Source organism: Rhipicephalus microplus, chromosome 3, assembly GCF_043290135.1.
Source record: "Rhipicephalus microplus isolate Deutch F79 chromosome 3, USDA_Rmic, whole genome shotgun sequence".
NCBI classification, from domain to species: Eukaryota; Metazoa; Arthropoda; class Arachnida; order Ixodida; family Ixodidae; genus Rhipicephalus; species Rhipicephalus microplus.
Genome location: NC_134702.1, coordinates 236,388,740 through 236,404,298, shown reverse-complemented (window position 1 = coordinate 236,404,298; position 15,559 = coordinate 236,388,740). Strand labels below are relative to the sequence as shown.

General features: G+C 48.8%; 1 protein-coding gene across 1 annotated transcript in view; it reads left to right on the top strand.

Moving 5' to 3' along the window:
• Positions 1–14,846, top strand: part of LOC119159859 (uncharacterized) — a 98,109-nt gene extending 83,263 nt beyond the window's left edge. The window contains exon 5 of the transcript XR_012894489.1: positions 14,524–14,846. The gene's annotated coding sequence lies outside the window, so the exon portion shown is untranslated. The remainder of the gene's footprint in view (positions 1–14,523) is intronic.
• The last annotated feature ends 713 nt before the right edge of the window (positions 14,847–15,559 follow it).

Genomic DNA, 15,559 nt, shown 5'->3' with positions numbered 1-15,559 from the left:
GTAAAACCTTTATTAAATATCACAAACGTCACCTTACTCAAGTGGATGAGTAGGAGAAATAAAGGAGTGAAGGGTGGTTTGTTCGGCAAGTTTGAGTTGTTTCTTCACAAGGTACGCACCCATGCCTGGCAAACTAGCTAGAAATTCAGGGCAAGCCTCATGCTGAAAATAGCGCTGCAAAAAATCAACAGCCTCTCTAGCTGAACTGTCTAATGTCACCACTGCACTGGCAATATTGTCATCACATTCATCCCTGCAAAGTTGATCTTCGTCTTGCACTTCGGCAATCATTTCCTCGACAGTCTACTCACAACAGGTGTGAATATTTTCATCAATTGATTCGTAGTCCTGTAGCGTGAAAGGAAAGAGGGCATGACCTGACTGAGTACTCCCTCAATATAGGCATCAGCAGGGCTTTCTTCTTCATCAGGTACTGCTTCTTGCGTTTGAAAGCCAGCATGGTGAAAGCATCTGTGTATTGTTGTTGCCTTCACTTGCTCCCAGGCACGAGCCAAAATGTGGAATGCTGCCAATAAATCTATGCTGTAGCATTTCCCACTGTCTTCACAGTGGGAAATGCTTGGTTTCAGCCGGTGCGTCTTGCAGTCTACAGCTAGTTCGGGGTGCATCGCGGCCTTTGACGACCTTGCCGACGCCGCCGTAGGTACAAAGGATCAAACATCGACGACTAACGTTTGAAGAAGAACACCCCATTCAGTACTTCCCTGCCCTAAAGGCCAGTCTTTTCATGAGCGAACGGTTCCACCGGTCAGCGGGGGAGTGCGGCGCCCGTTAATTTGCCGTTACGCCGGGTCACAAAAATGGCAGTCCGTGACAGCATGTATGCAATCAAACAAGCAAGCCGCCCGACATTCCGATCTTGTTACCGTTCGCACATTCTGCTTGCTGGATAGTTTCCTCGTAATTGCAAAAGGATAGAAGGGTTGAAGCTTGGGCTAGCTGGGTTTAGCTTTTAATCGACTCTTGAAACATAGAGGGAAGTTTAAACGAAGAAGTCTTTCCTTCTCGGCAACTTGCAAAATTCTGAGAGGACTTGTTCTGGGGTCACTTGAAGTTCTCGATGGATGCTGAGCACTGCTAGTCCGGTCAATCTGTCGTTGTTCATATGATTTCGAAGGAAGCTCTTCAGCTTTCTCAGTGTGGAAAAAGTTCGTTCTGGGGTCGACGTCGACACAAGTAAAGTCGCCAGGATAGAAAGTAGGCTGTGGATGTTCGGAAAAAAAGTCGCGGTTGCACATCTCTAAGGCCTGTAAAGCACAAGCTGGGCGATTCTTTTCTTCGATCTGGCAGCATTTGTTCACCCACAGTGTGAACTCTGCTTCGATGATATTAGCCGAAGGAATGTCGCCAGGGTAAAACTGCACTGCATCATCAATATCAGAAAGGCTAGCCGATGCGCAGAATTTCGACAGCAGCATGTTAAGGCCAACCACGACCTTCTTATGGACATCGAATCGGTCTCATAATTGATTTTCGAAGTCGGCCAGCAAAGGCAAATACACATTCCTGCGGTAGCACTCTTCGGGAGTAGCAGAAGGTACGTTGCTTCTTTGCATCTGCCTTCCAGTGATGCGTGGTAGGGCCATCAACATTGGTGATCTTCAGCAAAGAGAGCGACTTCAGAAAAATCTTATTAAATTCCGTTTCCGCACTAGCCCTTTTTGTGGAATTAACGTCTATAACATTCTTTACGTGATCGCACGCTTGAGCCAAGTCGCAGTCAAGTTTTTGAAGAAACTTGCAAAGTGGCAGTGTCAAAGAGAAGAGGTCGCTACAGATCTGAAGCGAAACGACAAACTCGGGCTTCGTAATGGCATTGAGCAGTTGAGAAGCTTGTGATGAAGTATCAGATGACGCGGCCTCTTCTTCCAAATATTCGAGGAATTGTACAATAGGCATGTACAGGTCAAGGAAACGCTGAAGTGCATCGTGACTCTCTACCCACCTTGTTTGGCAAAAGGAGAGAACTGATTTTCTTTTTTCTTGTGTTAAATCTTCTACTTTGTCTCGCAGTTGGTTCGTCCTCTCTGGCGAAGCTCTCACAAACGTACAGGTTGAGGATACAGTTCCCAAACAGTTGCGGATGCTGGGGAGTTTGCATGCGTGAAGCAGAGCAAGGTTCAGCGAGTGGGTGCTACAATGCACGTACAACGCTTTGGGCGCTGTTTGACGAATGAAGGCTTGAACACCGTTAAGGTGGCCGCTCATTGATGCCGCGCCGTCGTATCCTTGCCCGCAAAGTAGGTTCAGGTTAAAGCCATGACCTCTAAGGCTGTTCAGGATTGTTCTCGCCAGCGTCTTGCCAGTGAGATCGTACACGGGAACGAAATCTACAAAATCTTCTTTAAGAATGGGCACTCCCGACGTGTCAGGTCCAACGTACCTTACACATAGGAAAATGTGGGCGGTGCGAGATATATCAGTGGCCTCGTCAGCTAGAACTGAAAAACATGAACCTAAGTGGACGTTTTCCACTATCTTTCTTTGTATGATTTTACCACAGAGGGTGATCAACTCATTTTGAAATTTTCGGCTCGTGTACAGCGCATTCGCCGGAGATGTTTCCATGTGAGCTCTCAAGGCGGCATCTCCACATTTTGCTCTCATTCTAAGCAGTGCGCGGAAATTTCCATCATTTTTGAACGGCAGCACTTCGGACATATTTATCGGACCAGAGTCGTCTGTGCCGCGAAGCGGTACTTCTAGCCTGCCACAGAAAAGGATTGTTTCTATTATTGACAGCAAGTTCTTGCGGTTTTCTTCCGCCTGCTTTTTAAGGCCGTGGTCAAGTTGTGTTAAGATGTCATGCTGTGAGCGGGACCGGACTGCTAAAAAGTTCTCCGATAGCGTTGTCGACATGGCGTGATAACTGCTGGATGCGTGGCTCTTAAAGGCGTCCATGGCTTTCTTGTAATTGGTGAACTCCTTAGTTACAAAACAGCCCAAGCGCTGGTGCTTCCCTTTTCCTGCACACTCGCTTGCGAAGACTAAACAATATTTGCATAATGCTCCTTGAAGCTTCTCTCAATAAACAAGCCATGGGTAACGATCTACCCAGTGAGGTTGGAACTTCAGATTCCTTTTCCCTGTGGCTGGATAATCATAGTTAGCCGGAGGGGTCCACGGATTGAACAGCAGCTTCTCCATCGTCTATGGATCATTTACATTATTGCTTTTCGAGACAAACAGTCCCAAGTCGAAAATATTCGCACAGAGGGGAGGCCAACCAGAATGTGTAGGTGCCATGCCACTCACCTTCCTTGGGCATTGCCCAGTGGTAAAGGCGTCACTTTGCCCAGCGTTGACTGTAGAACAAAGATCACTTGTAGTTGCACTGCGGCCACCATCATTTCCCGGCGGCGCATGGGTGTCCTGCTTGTGTTCGTTCTCAGGTGATTCATATAAACCGGTGCATTCTCCTGAGTCGCTACAGAAGTTCGGACGCGCTTGGCTTTCCACCAGTGCTGAAAAGGGCGAAGTTTTATCCTTCGAAGGAGGCGGTTCTTCTCCGTCTGCTTCATCGGTTCGAACTTTCTTGAAGTAAGACGCAAGACTCCTTTGCTTCGTTGTTGCAGAGTGTCTTTTCATTTTGCTGCCGCAATCCTGTGCACGCACACAGAAGTGGCCAGTGGCTCCAAAAAGACGTTTGCGACTGCTTTGAATGCCTGGCGTGAACGGCGGGCGTCGTTTTCTTCCTCTCTTATCCACTTTACAGTGGCTAGAATGTAGAAGTGTGATGAACGCGCCGGCTCCCGCGTGGCGCATGTGTAACGCCGCTACAACTGGTGTGCATGCTGGCCCATTACTGTACTCCAGCTGCAGTAAACTGGATTAATGCTACTTGAAGACGTTTTCACAGAAGACTCCATGGGCACTGCATACTTCCCTTAATATACGTGAACCCCCAAGAATGCACTGCCGAGACATTTGCACTCCCGTGGTACAGTCCAGAAAGGAGGTCTTGCTTCATTCCTGTGAAAAAGTCACCTTTTCACAGACGGCTCCCTGGGCGCCTGCATAATTCTCTCTGGGCTGCACTAATTAAATAGCCGTGACCCCCCAAAAATGCACTTTGTAGGCTGTGACGTTAGCCTCTGTACTCCCGCGCGCAGCCCAGCTTGGCGGCGTTTTTTTCTCCTGTGAAATTTCACCGCTGCTGCCGGATTGTGTGCCGGCTGTATCCTCGCTTTGTGCGCTTTGTAGGGAGGCACATATACCTTCTGTGTACAAAAGAGGTAGATTTCCTTGCGTGTGGTTAAGGTTGTTCGAAGTTGCTCGAATATGCCAATCTTTCAGTAGATGTCATCTTCGATGATTCGTTTCGGTGGCGAGGACTACAGTTTGAGAAAAGTTTGCCCTGCAGCCTGCGTCCTCGGAATGCGCCGCTGAGTTTTTTCGCTTAGGGGTTTCGTTTCCTGGTAAAGTTGCGCACGTCGTGTTGGTGTTGTCGTTGCTGTCGAACTGTTTACCTTCACAGAAATAGACGCGCTTTTCGTAGGAACCCAAAGCCGACACGTGCGGTCCACACAGACGGATAACTTCTCCAGCGGCAATGCTCAGGGAAAGCATCTGGAATCAGATGCTTTCCCTGTGGCTGGCCAAGTCAGCACAAGCTTTTGCATGTGGCGAAGTCGTATTTAATGTGCCGACATCGGAAAAGTCGGCAATTCACTGAGGAAAGCAAAAATGGTGCCTCTAGGAACGTGCTGAAACTCATTGCTGAAGTCAGTCAGCAGAACTCGAGAGCATTTATTCTCTAACCTAACAAAGCATCGAGCTATGCAGATGCTTCGTTTGAGCAGCAGCGGAATATTTGCCTCTGCAATGCCTTCATAGTCATTAAATTAATCGAAAACGTCGCAGGTTACCAAGGTCAACACGCTACTCTTTGGTGGTAATGTGACGTCATCGTCAACAATTCTCAAAGCATTGACGTAACTGTCGTGAGGGTTGTGTGCTAAAGCGTGTGCCGTAGAAAACGTCACCTGCGACTCTTGCAAGTCGATCACGGCTCCTTTATCATGCAGAAAGTGCAGCCCGAGAATTAGGTCCCTCGAGCAACTTGGCAGTATTACGAAATCTCCGAGGTATGTAAACCCATGAATATTGACTCGTGCTGTGCACCGTCCCACTGGAGTGAGAAGATGGCCTCCTGCCATACGTATCTGCGGCCCAGTACACTACGTATCTGCGACCCAGTACACTGAGTAGGAACTTTTTTCAGCCTGCAGGCAAGACCCATGCTCATAACGGAAGTGTCTGCTTCAGTGTCGATTAGCGCCATTACTTCTTCGTCGTCCACGGTTACCGCAGTGTTTGATGTTACCACTCTTTGTATCACATTTGACTGCGTCTGTACATCTTTTTGCTGCCGCCGCTCTCATCGCAGTGGAGGATCTTTCATAAAGTCAGCGTCAGCGACCTCACCTCCGTAGGTCGCTGAACTCGGTTTTCCCGACTTGCAGGACTGGGTGAACGGAGTCTCGGAGTGCCGCGTGCATAGGCTGGGCTCGGTGACCTGTAGCGAGCAGGCGACGACGAGCAAGGCTCGTGCGACCGATGTTCGACACTGGGACGATTCGAGATGACTCTCTATCTCCAGTGGACGCTCGGCAGGTCGTGGACGAGGGGCATTGGGCGAAAATCCATGCAGACCCACACGGCGGTATGGACATGTTCGGTAGACGTGTTCTGTAGACGTGTCCTGCTTTCCCGCAGTGGAAACAAAGGGGCCTGTGGTCGGGTGTACGCCAGATGTCACTCTTCCTCGGTTGTGCTTTGGTTATCCATGGTGGGCTGCGAGGATGGAAGCCTACATCCATTTGCTGGGCGCGTCGCTCATTGGGGTAAAACATGCTGGGTGAACTGCACGATGGAGGACTTCGCAGTGCTTCCGCGTAGCTCATTTCGACGCACTGCCTCTGTTGTGGTGCTTCGAATTGTGGGGGAGCGCGAACGGCTTGCCATAGCTCGGCGCATACCATCTCCGCAATGGAGAGCTGCTCTACAGGTGAAGCAGTCACCTGCATCTTTTGTAGCTCCTCCTTACTGAGAGCTCTGATGAGCGCTCGTAATGTGCTGATGTCAATGCCGAAAGTGACAGAAGTGACCTCACTTGGTTGTACACCACGGTTATACTGCCGCCTTGCACGCTGTTGAAGAACTCTTTTCATGGCACTGGCTTCCTCATGGAACTTCGCAAGTGTCGCAGGCGGGTTTCGAATCAGGCAGGCGAAAATGTGTTCTTTAACACCACGCATTAAGTGGCGAACTTTCTTCGATTCGGTCATAGAGGGCTCCGCACGCCTGAAAAGCCGATCTATGTTCTCTATGTAAGTCGTCACCCTGTTGTTAAGGCATTAAACTCTTGCCTTTATAGCACGCTGCGCTGTCTCTTTCCTGTCCTCTCAAGCCTTGAGGAACTGCCGGTGAAACTCATCCTATGACGTAAGCGTTGCTTCATGGTTCTCAAACCACGTTTTAGCGGAGCCCTCCAGAAAGCAGTACACATAGCGTAGCTTACGCTTTGGGGTCCAATCGTTGATGATGGCGACCCGGTCGAAATGCTCGAGCCAGTCGTCGGCATCTTCAACAGCAGCTCCGTGAAATGTCTTCGGTGTCTTGGGCTGGTTGACAACCAGGTGCGCTGGTGCTGGCGCGGTGACGTTAGGGGGTGTTTGGTTTATAGACCTCTGACTTTCAGGCAGCAAACCGTGCTGTTGCTCGAGCCCCTGGAGACGACGGCTGGAACGTACGTGCACAGGGGTAAGTTCGGCTGAGTTACTCGATGGGCTTGCATCAGGGGTGCTCTCTGGGGACCAAATCATCTACCGTACCCCGCACTTCCACCAGAAAATGTCACAAGGACACAGGGACGTAGGCACAAAACAGGGCGTTTACTTTCGTAACCAAAGGCCAAAAGCACGAACGCCAGAGCACGCGCCCACAGAACTACTTCGTTATCCTCCTCAGAGGCTGGCCACTATAGTTGCCAGCCTACCTTCTATCAATATGTTTATTCCGCAGTTGTATAAATGCACTATGTTGTCATGGAACATTGTTCTCATGGAACGATTTGCAGCAGGCTTTGTGCAACCCAACTATACAGTTGATGGAGTGGTATTCTTGCTAGATAAGTTCTCTCTTTCAGTCAATTTTCGTGCTCTTGGCCATGAATACGTATTCGGTGTGCGACGTTTTATCACTGAAATGCGAGGCTTGAGATGCGAGGCTTAGCAAGTCACAGGGCCGCAATCGCCGTGGCTTTGCCTGAACTAATGCCACTGCACATGCGCGTTTGACAGCCAAGGGGCCGAGCGCAGCGCGGCAAGTACACAATACTATTTGAAAATGATTCGCAAGACTTGATTGCCTGCAGCAACACCACAATTGCTGTACAGCACCCGTTGCAAAAGCAGCCGGAAAGCAGAAGAGGCCCATTCACACCACGGGTTGAAGTACAACACAAAGGTGCCGCGAGCGCGTCTTCGTGGGAAAAAAGGCTACTGGGGACACGCTGCTGAGGGAAATCATCTCTTGCGACTATGCTGCGTGCTCTTAGAATGGGTCACCACAGGGCTCAATCACTCAAGCGAGGGCAAATTTCACCCGCGTTGGCTTCGATAAGTGCAGCTTGGCGTAGTATGACCAAGCGCAAACACACTGCACCGCTCTTCGACCTGCCATTCAGAAGGGGCAATGGAAGGTAAGCGTTCCCCGCGGGCATAAGGCACCATTAACATTGACAAGCTCCGTCCAAATGAGCCCCCAAAACAAAGGACCCGACGGACCGGGAAAAAAACATATGCTTGCCGTGCTTGCTGTCCAAAGCAATCATGCCGCGGGTGCGAAAGGGTCTCGGTAGACAAGTGCACGATGCCACAGTCATGATCCGGTGCCGGGTGAGAAAGGTCAATGTCACTCCCACTCTTCTAGCACCGATAGACTGTGGAGGAAGGTAGAGTTATGTTGGGACATTCGGACGGCAAACGTATGCAATGAAGCCCGCACAATGACAATGGGCTAGCTTCAATCGCCACACTTGCTACCAGCAGGTTAGGAAGGTGTTTGTAAATTGTAACTGTATAATGGACATCGTAAAAGTCATGTTTGAAGTTTACTCCTAAACTACATGCCGTAAGCAGTCATGTTCCAACTGAACAGCTTGCTAAGTTCGTGTCCACCTCTTTTTTTAGGGGCGAAGCTCCTTAGGGCGTGGGCTGTGCGTCCCCTGTAGCCTGTATGTAGCCACCTCTAGTTTAGTTCTTGCAGTGTTCACTAGATGGCGGTACCGTCCCCTGTATGTAACCACCTCTAGTTTAGTTCTTGCAGTGTTCACTAGATGGCGGTACCGTCTCCTGTATGTAGCCACCTCTCGTTTAGTTCTTGTAGTGTTTACTAGATGGTGGTACTTGTAACTGATGATGAAAAGATGCAAGATGTTATAAACTAGAAAGCGGTACTTGTAGTTGATGAAAGACGCGAGATCTTATAAAATAGGAATGATGTCACATATGGCGCGTGTCATTGGTTGAAGGCAATCGTTCGATTTAGTGCGGAGACGTACGCTAGGGGGAGCGATGTAATAAAATCGAGTGGGCAAAATGTACAGAGGATTAATGGTTTACCAGGTTTACCTCCGGAGCTTCGCCCACTCATCATAATTCACTTCGTGGATATGGCGGAATTTTTTTTGCAGAGAAGGGGCGGGGGAGGCATTATAAATCCATTTTGTCCCTCAGTAGCCGTGTTTTCGGTGTGCCATTGTAGCTTTTCTCAAGTGTCTACTTATCAGAAAAAGCAGGAAAACATTAAATAAAAGAACACTGTGCTACCAGTGGTGCGGGTGCAACTAGCAACATCGATGAGCACGGCTTGCCTCATGAAAACCAGATGAGGGTCCTTCGACTTGAGGAACAAGTCCTTTGACTGTATGAACCATCCTCTCTGCCTCTCCCTTCGATTGAGGGTAGTGTGGACTACTCGTCGCATGTTTGAAGTCATTCGATACTGCAAATGACTAAAATTCTTGTGACGAGAACGGTGGGCTGTTGTCTGACCTGACATCTTGCAGGATTCCGTGTCTGGCTAAGATGCTTTTGAGAGCGTTGATGACTGCCTGAGCTGTCGTTCTTCTCGGAGTAACCGCCTCAGGGAACCTCGAGTCCACCACCAGGATGAACGTGGCCATTGAGGTGGAATAAGTCCATTCCGAGAAATTTCTAGGGACGTCCAGGTAGGCCCATGGAGACCAGGGGCTCAGCAAGGTTCACGCGGGTGGAGGCACGCTGTTCGCAATTGGCGAAAAGAGAGGTGATGTCTTCATAGATGCTCGGCTACCAAACCGATTCCTGAGCTAGAACTTTGGTGCTGTTAACGCCCTGATGACCTTCGTGCAACAGTGTCAAAACCACAGGCCAAAGGGATGATGGGATGACTATATGGGGGCCTTTGAGCAAAACACCATCGCAGACTGAGAGCTCGTTTACCACAGAGGCGTACTTCGAAAGGTGCAGTAGCATCTTTGACTTCTGTGGCCAACCCTGCTGGCAGAAGGAAATGAGAGCCTTGCACTCTCCGTCGGACTCTTGTGCCTTTCGTATGTCTTCATGGCTCAGTGGCAAGACATCCGATATGCAGCCGACAAGTTATGCTACGAAGAGTTCTACAGTGTCAAGAGGAGTTTGAGGAGTGAAGATTTGAGGCAAGGTATCTGCTGTCACTAGCAGTTTTTCCCGGCACGTGTAGCATGCGAAATCGGTATTGCATTGTCTTGAGTCGTAGTCTCTGAATACGAGGCGGCAACATGTCCTGCTCCATCTTGCCCAGGAGTGAAATGAGCAGCAGGTGGTCAGTTGCGACGTCGAAGTTAACGTCCTGGAAAAACTTGTCAAACCTTTGGATAGCTCGTGTCATTGCCAAAGCCTTTTTCTTGGTCTGGCTGTAACGCTGTTTCGTCTCGGTCAGTGACCTCGAAGTGAATGCGACTGGGCGGCGCTCTCCCGAGGGCTGCATCTGTAGCAAGACTGCACGAAATCCGAACGAGCTGGCATTTGCAGACACTGTAGTAGCGTACCATAGATGGTACTTAGCCATGCACTTGTCTTGATGTCGAGAGTTCTTCAATCATCTCAAATTCAGCCTTTTGCTCATGCTACCACACCCAACTTGCAAATTTGCTCAATAAGGCTATGATGGGTGCTGTGACGTCAGATATGTGTGGTCAAAATCTAGCAAAATGATTTATCATTCCCAGCAGTCTCCTTACGCTGGCGATGTCAGTCCGAGCCCATGGCTTTGACCGCTTCGACCTTGTTTGGATCTGGCCTGATGCCCTCTGCCGAGACGACAACTCCGAGGAAGGAGACCTCAGATACCCCAAAACGACATTTGTCCTGGTTCAGTGTGATGCCTGCGTTTCCAAGACGGGACAGCACCTGGATCAGTTTAGCGTCATTCTCTTGGCGGGTGCGCCCAAAAACCAGGATGTCATCTATCATATTGGCGACTTCATCTTGGTCCTCCAGGATTTTTGACATCTGTTTTTCGAAGTATTCCGCGAAGATGTTGCTGAAGGGGAGCCGGCAAAAGCAGTAGATGGGGTAATGAGCGGCGTGAGCTTTTGGGAATCGTCCGAGAGCTTAACCTGGTAAAAGCTTCTAGTCACATTGAGCTTTGAAAAAAACTGTTAGATCGCCAAGGAGGCCGAGGACTTGCTCCACAGTTGGTAGAATAGGATGTTCACGGAGGACGACCTTGTTCAGTTTCGTCAAGTCAACGCACAGCAGGTAGGAACCATCGTCTTTCTGTACGACAACGAGACCGGAGCACCAAGATGTAGGCTCAAGACCCTGTGAATAACGCCGGCGCTTTCCAATTTGTGCAGCTCACGGCGGACAACCTCGAGCAACGGGATAGGAATCCTGCGGGGGACACTTAGCGAGAAGGGCACGGCATCAAGTTTCAGCCAGATGATGTTTTTGTCTTTCAGAGTACGCAGTCCTTTAAAGAGCTCGACGTGCAGCATTGCCTTCGGGGACTTGAGTTCAAGAAACTTTACTACTTGAAGGGCTTGCAGCACAGGCAGTTCGAGGAGGGGTACAGTGAGAGACCGTATGACATAAAGGCGTTGGCAACTTGTTTTTTCTTGTCACTGAGGTCGTGCTAAATATGGGCCTAGCACGTGAAGTGGCTGTCCTCCTGGGCCGGTGAGCAAGCTGTCCACTTGGTCGAGCTTTGCGGGCAGCATAGGGAAGTCGCTGAGCATAGCAGATGCTTCAACGCCAGAGTCAACCTTGAACTGCGCCGTAATGTTGTCAACGGTAATGTCGACAAACTTTGCCATGGCGGGCATCCCGATGGCATGCAAGTGAAAGAAGCCTAGCTTGTTCTGCTTGTACTTTCTGGAGCGACACACTTCAGCAAAGGGGCCTTTCTTTTTGCTAAATTTGCAGACGAAGCGTCGAGCTGGACAGTCCAAATTTCGGTGAGGCGCGTGGCTGCAGAATTCACATGTGGACGGCTCGCGGGCGTGCTCTGCTTGCGGCTGCGCGGAGTAGGCTTAACCCCGAAACAACGAGAGGCGGGCTTCGGCTTGTATGCTTTTTCGGCGTCCAGGTTGAGCTCAAAGAGTTCTCTATGCGGTTCTAGGAATAATTTTCTTTAGCCGCATTTTCTCATTGACGGGCTTGAGTTCATTTCTCTTTGAGTGTCAGCTTCGCATTTCAACACAGCTGGTCCGAGAAGTAGTCTCATAGGCCGACGACGAACCGGTCACGTACGAACCTTTCTTCGATGGCAGCTGACCGATATTTACAGCTTTTCACCATCCTACACAGCTCAGGGTAGTATGTATCGATGCTTAGGTCCGGCAGATGGACGCGTCGGTGTAACCGTGACAACTCGTAGAGCTCGTTTGTCAGGTGCAAGAAATGCTTAGGGAAGCATGCGGTAACGACTTGGTTTGAGGCGAGTGACAGGGCGTCGAGCGAAAAAGTCTCTAAAAGTAAGTGGGCGTCCGGGCCCATGCCGTGCAGTAACAGGCGCACCTGCACGTCTTCCGACGCTTTTGTGAGCCCTGAAACCACCGCGTCGTCTTCGTAGCGGTGGAGCCATGTCAATCATGTTGCCGGGTTCGCGAAGTCGAACGGAGCCGGTGGCTAGAGGTTCACGCCCTACAGTTTCGGTAGTTGTGGGTGCTCGCTTGTCTCGTTGAGAAACATCGTTTCACCGTTCAGTTGTGGTGAGGCCTAATGCTGGGGGCATTATTCATTCACGATTTCACTTCTGACACCATGACTCGTGGTTAGTGCGGAGAAGGGGCATGGGCACGCAAGAACCGACACACAAACTGGCTCCCTGGAAAAAACTGGGTTCCCCGTTTTCATGGAGACCGACATGTATACCGTATTTACTTGCATAATCCTCGCACTTTTTTTTGCCAAAAAACCGATGCAAAGTTGGGGGGTGCGAGAATTATGTGGGGAAAACTTTCCACGAATACGTACAGAGCGAAAAAGAAAACGAAGTGGCCGCAAATAAGGACTCTCACACCAGCAACTTACAGCAAGCTTTATCAAGTACTAATTAGAACTTTTTCAACAATTAAAGCAGAGGTTCAACATAAGGCAAGATTTATTTGATACACAAAAAGTGGAAGCAAACAGTCGAGAATTAGAATACCATACGCAAAGCTGGTGAACGTTGCGGGCGTAGCGGTAGCGTTCGTCTCTTAACAGGAGCCCTCAAAAGGTAAGCGTAGGACCTCAGTATTGGGCTGATGGCTATTTAATAGAATGGTCCGCTGTTTTCTTCTGAAGAAATAAAGTTTACCATCAATCCCAGTTTTAGGCACATGGCAGGCCCAACGCGTCTTGGTGGCTTTCAGCTGCCGTCGCCAGTAGCGAACACAAAACTCGTAGACTCCAAAGGGCCTACCGGCGGCCCTGGTGCCGTTGTTTAGTGCATGATCTATCATTTGGTACTTGAAGCGGTTGTGTAGCTTCAGTATCGCCCCATAACGTGCCAAGATTACCGACACAACATGCAAAACACACCGCGACGCGCACTGGCCACTTAGGCTTGGCTTAGATTGGATTGAATCTCCTTGCAAAAGTTTGCTTGATGCTTAAGAGATGGCGCGCGCTATCAGCATCAGTGGCTGGAACGAGCAGACGACATCATTGTGGCAGTTTTCGGGGGTGCGACAATTACTCGAGAAAAAAAAAAAAATTGTATTTTTCTTGGGTAATGTGGGGGTGCGAGAATTATGCGAGTGCGAGGATTACGTGAGTAAATACGGTAGACATACACAGAAGGTACAGGGGGCACCACGCTCTGGTGGCAGCATAATCAAAGCACTGAAAGGTAGTGACCTCTATAGTGTCATAATGACGGTGTGTCACTGTCATCGTTTTAATTATGTCACGGATTCATTCAGCTGCTTGCGTCTCTCTTTGGCCTATGCAGATTGACGAGAGCAATGTTGCAAGCTACAGTGTTGATGTAAATCACCATGCTGGCGCGTCTGCAGTGCGGCTGCTTGCTGTTGATGACGCACTGCAATCCCATGATGAAAGATGACACGGGGCCCACACTATCTCTATGAACCAGTGCACATGTGCCACAATTCCAGATCTCACCAGCGTTCAGCGTTCTGAGCAGCGCATGCCACGCACTTGCGTGCTTCTTCTAACAGTGGACCGTACTGTACAAGACAAATACGAACTTTGCGAGAAGAAAAATCGTGCTAGGAATCTTGTAAAAGGAAAGAAGCTGCAACGTGCTTTGTCACAAGCAACCAATTGAATTGCCCGCTGGCTCTTCGGAACAATGGATGGGTTTTTTGTGCAGTGGGAGTGCGCCCATTGGATAAGCGGAGAGCACAGGTGGAAGTGACTAGCAGTTGTTAACGGCCCAAAACGCAAAGTGAGGAACACTGTGGGCCTAATACTTGTAGTATTTAACTTTCCTATAATAGAAGAGGTATACTCTAAAAGTTATAATACTTTGAATAGTACAATATTTGTGCCAATAAGATAGGCTAGCAAGAACAAGGAATATTGCTCTCCCCGTAACAATATTTATATATTCGTGCACATATAGAAAAAAAAATTTTTCGACGCAGCCCTACACCATAGCCGTTTTCATTGTGAGCCAACAACGAAGAGAAATAAATATCAAGTGCATCAAAGCACTGGGCTCCCTTTGGCGTCTGAAGAGCAAACGGGAACCAATGGAAACAACAAACATAGATTTACACCCCTTTTATTTACTATGGTACAACATTAGTTCTTAACTGGATCCTTCCTGAAAATGTAATCATTGGTGGTCTTCTTAAGGTGATCATTTACTAGAATAGGACATTGCACATGTCATTTTTTTTGCTGCTCGACGTAGTGCAAGGGATACAATTGTAAAGAAAAACTTTCTGACATTGCAGTTCTACTTGCTCAAAGCAGAGTTAAACAGAAAGAGGAAAACTTGCACTTTCATTTTCCACAGCCTTGCCCCAGCCTAGGCTCCTGCGGTGGACCAAGGTGGCGCAGTAAGCGAGCCGCCTCGCTATTTCCTGCGGAGCCATGCCGAAAAGGTCTCGCAGGGGCACCTGGCCAAGAAGCAAAAGCTTCATTCAGGCCAGAGATAATGGCAGGAGAAAGAGTGGGCTTCCTCGACCAGGGCCAGCCCGCCGAGGCTCCCGCGGCAGCCAGTCCCAAACTGCATCGCAGGCAAGGACCACCTTTCGGTGAGAGGACATCTTTGGTATGACGTTCTTACTGGTCAACCTTGTTGCTAGAGATGATGGGCTGAAATATTTTGCAGTGCGTGACATCGGAAAGGAGCTTGAGCAGCCGTGCCCTCTTTTGAGGGACACTGAAGCGCGTATTAAATTTTAAGTACTGAGCTTTTGCTCTGTCGTCATGAAATTTAGTGCTCCAGGAACGTGTCAGAACTAGTTCAAGCACTTAGAAATCGCAGCAAAAGTCTCGTACAGTGCTGCAAATATTTCTGGTGCAAAGATTGATTGAAGCTTCAGGATGGTAACTGCCTCCAGGGCTTCACATGGCATCAGGAGTGTTTTTTTGTTTCCATTAAGTGCATAGTTGTTAAAAGGGACTTTTGCTACCAACTTAATGTTTCTGGATTTTCTCACACATCTTGGAAATGATTTTTTAATGCCACTGTAAGAATTTTATTAACATATCTTAATAACCTTTTGATGTACAATATACACAACATAATATACTCCTGCTGGTTATGTTCGAATTCTTATTTGATCAAAAACGTAATGGGAAACTTGTTTGAGGTGCTATGCATTCTAAGATGTCTGACCCTGGATGTGACATTCGGATTTTTATTTAGAACACAATTTATTTCTCATTTTTCGTGAGGTGACTGTACAAGAGGAGTAAGGGTTTTGAAATGTTGAACTGTATTGCAAGGGATATAGCATAAACTGTGCCAATTTGAAGAATGAGGCTTGGTTAATCTCTTCGTGCAATGGCGATCGGCCACGCATCGTTCGTCACAAGACACTGCG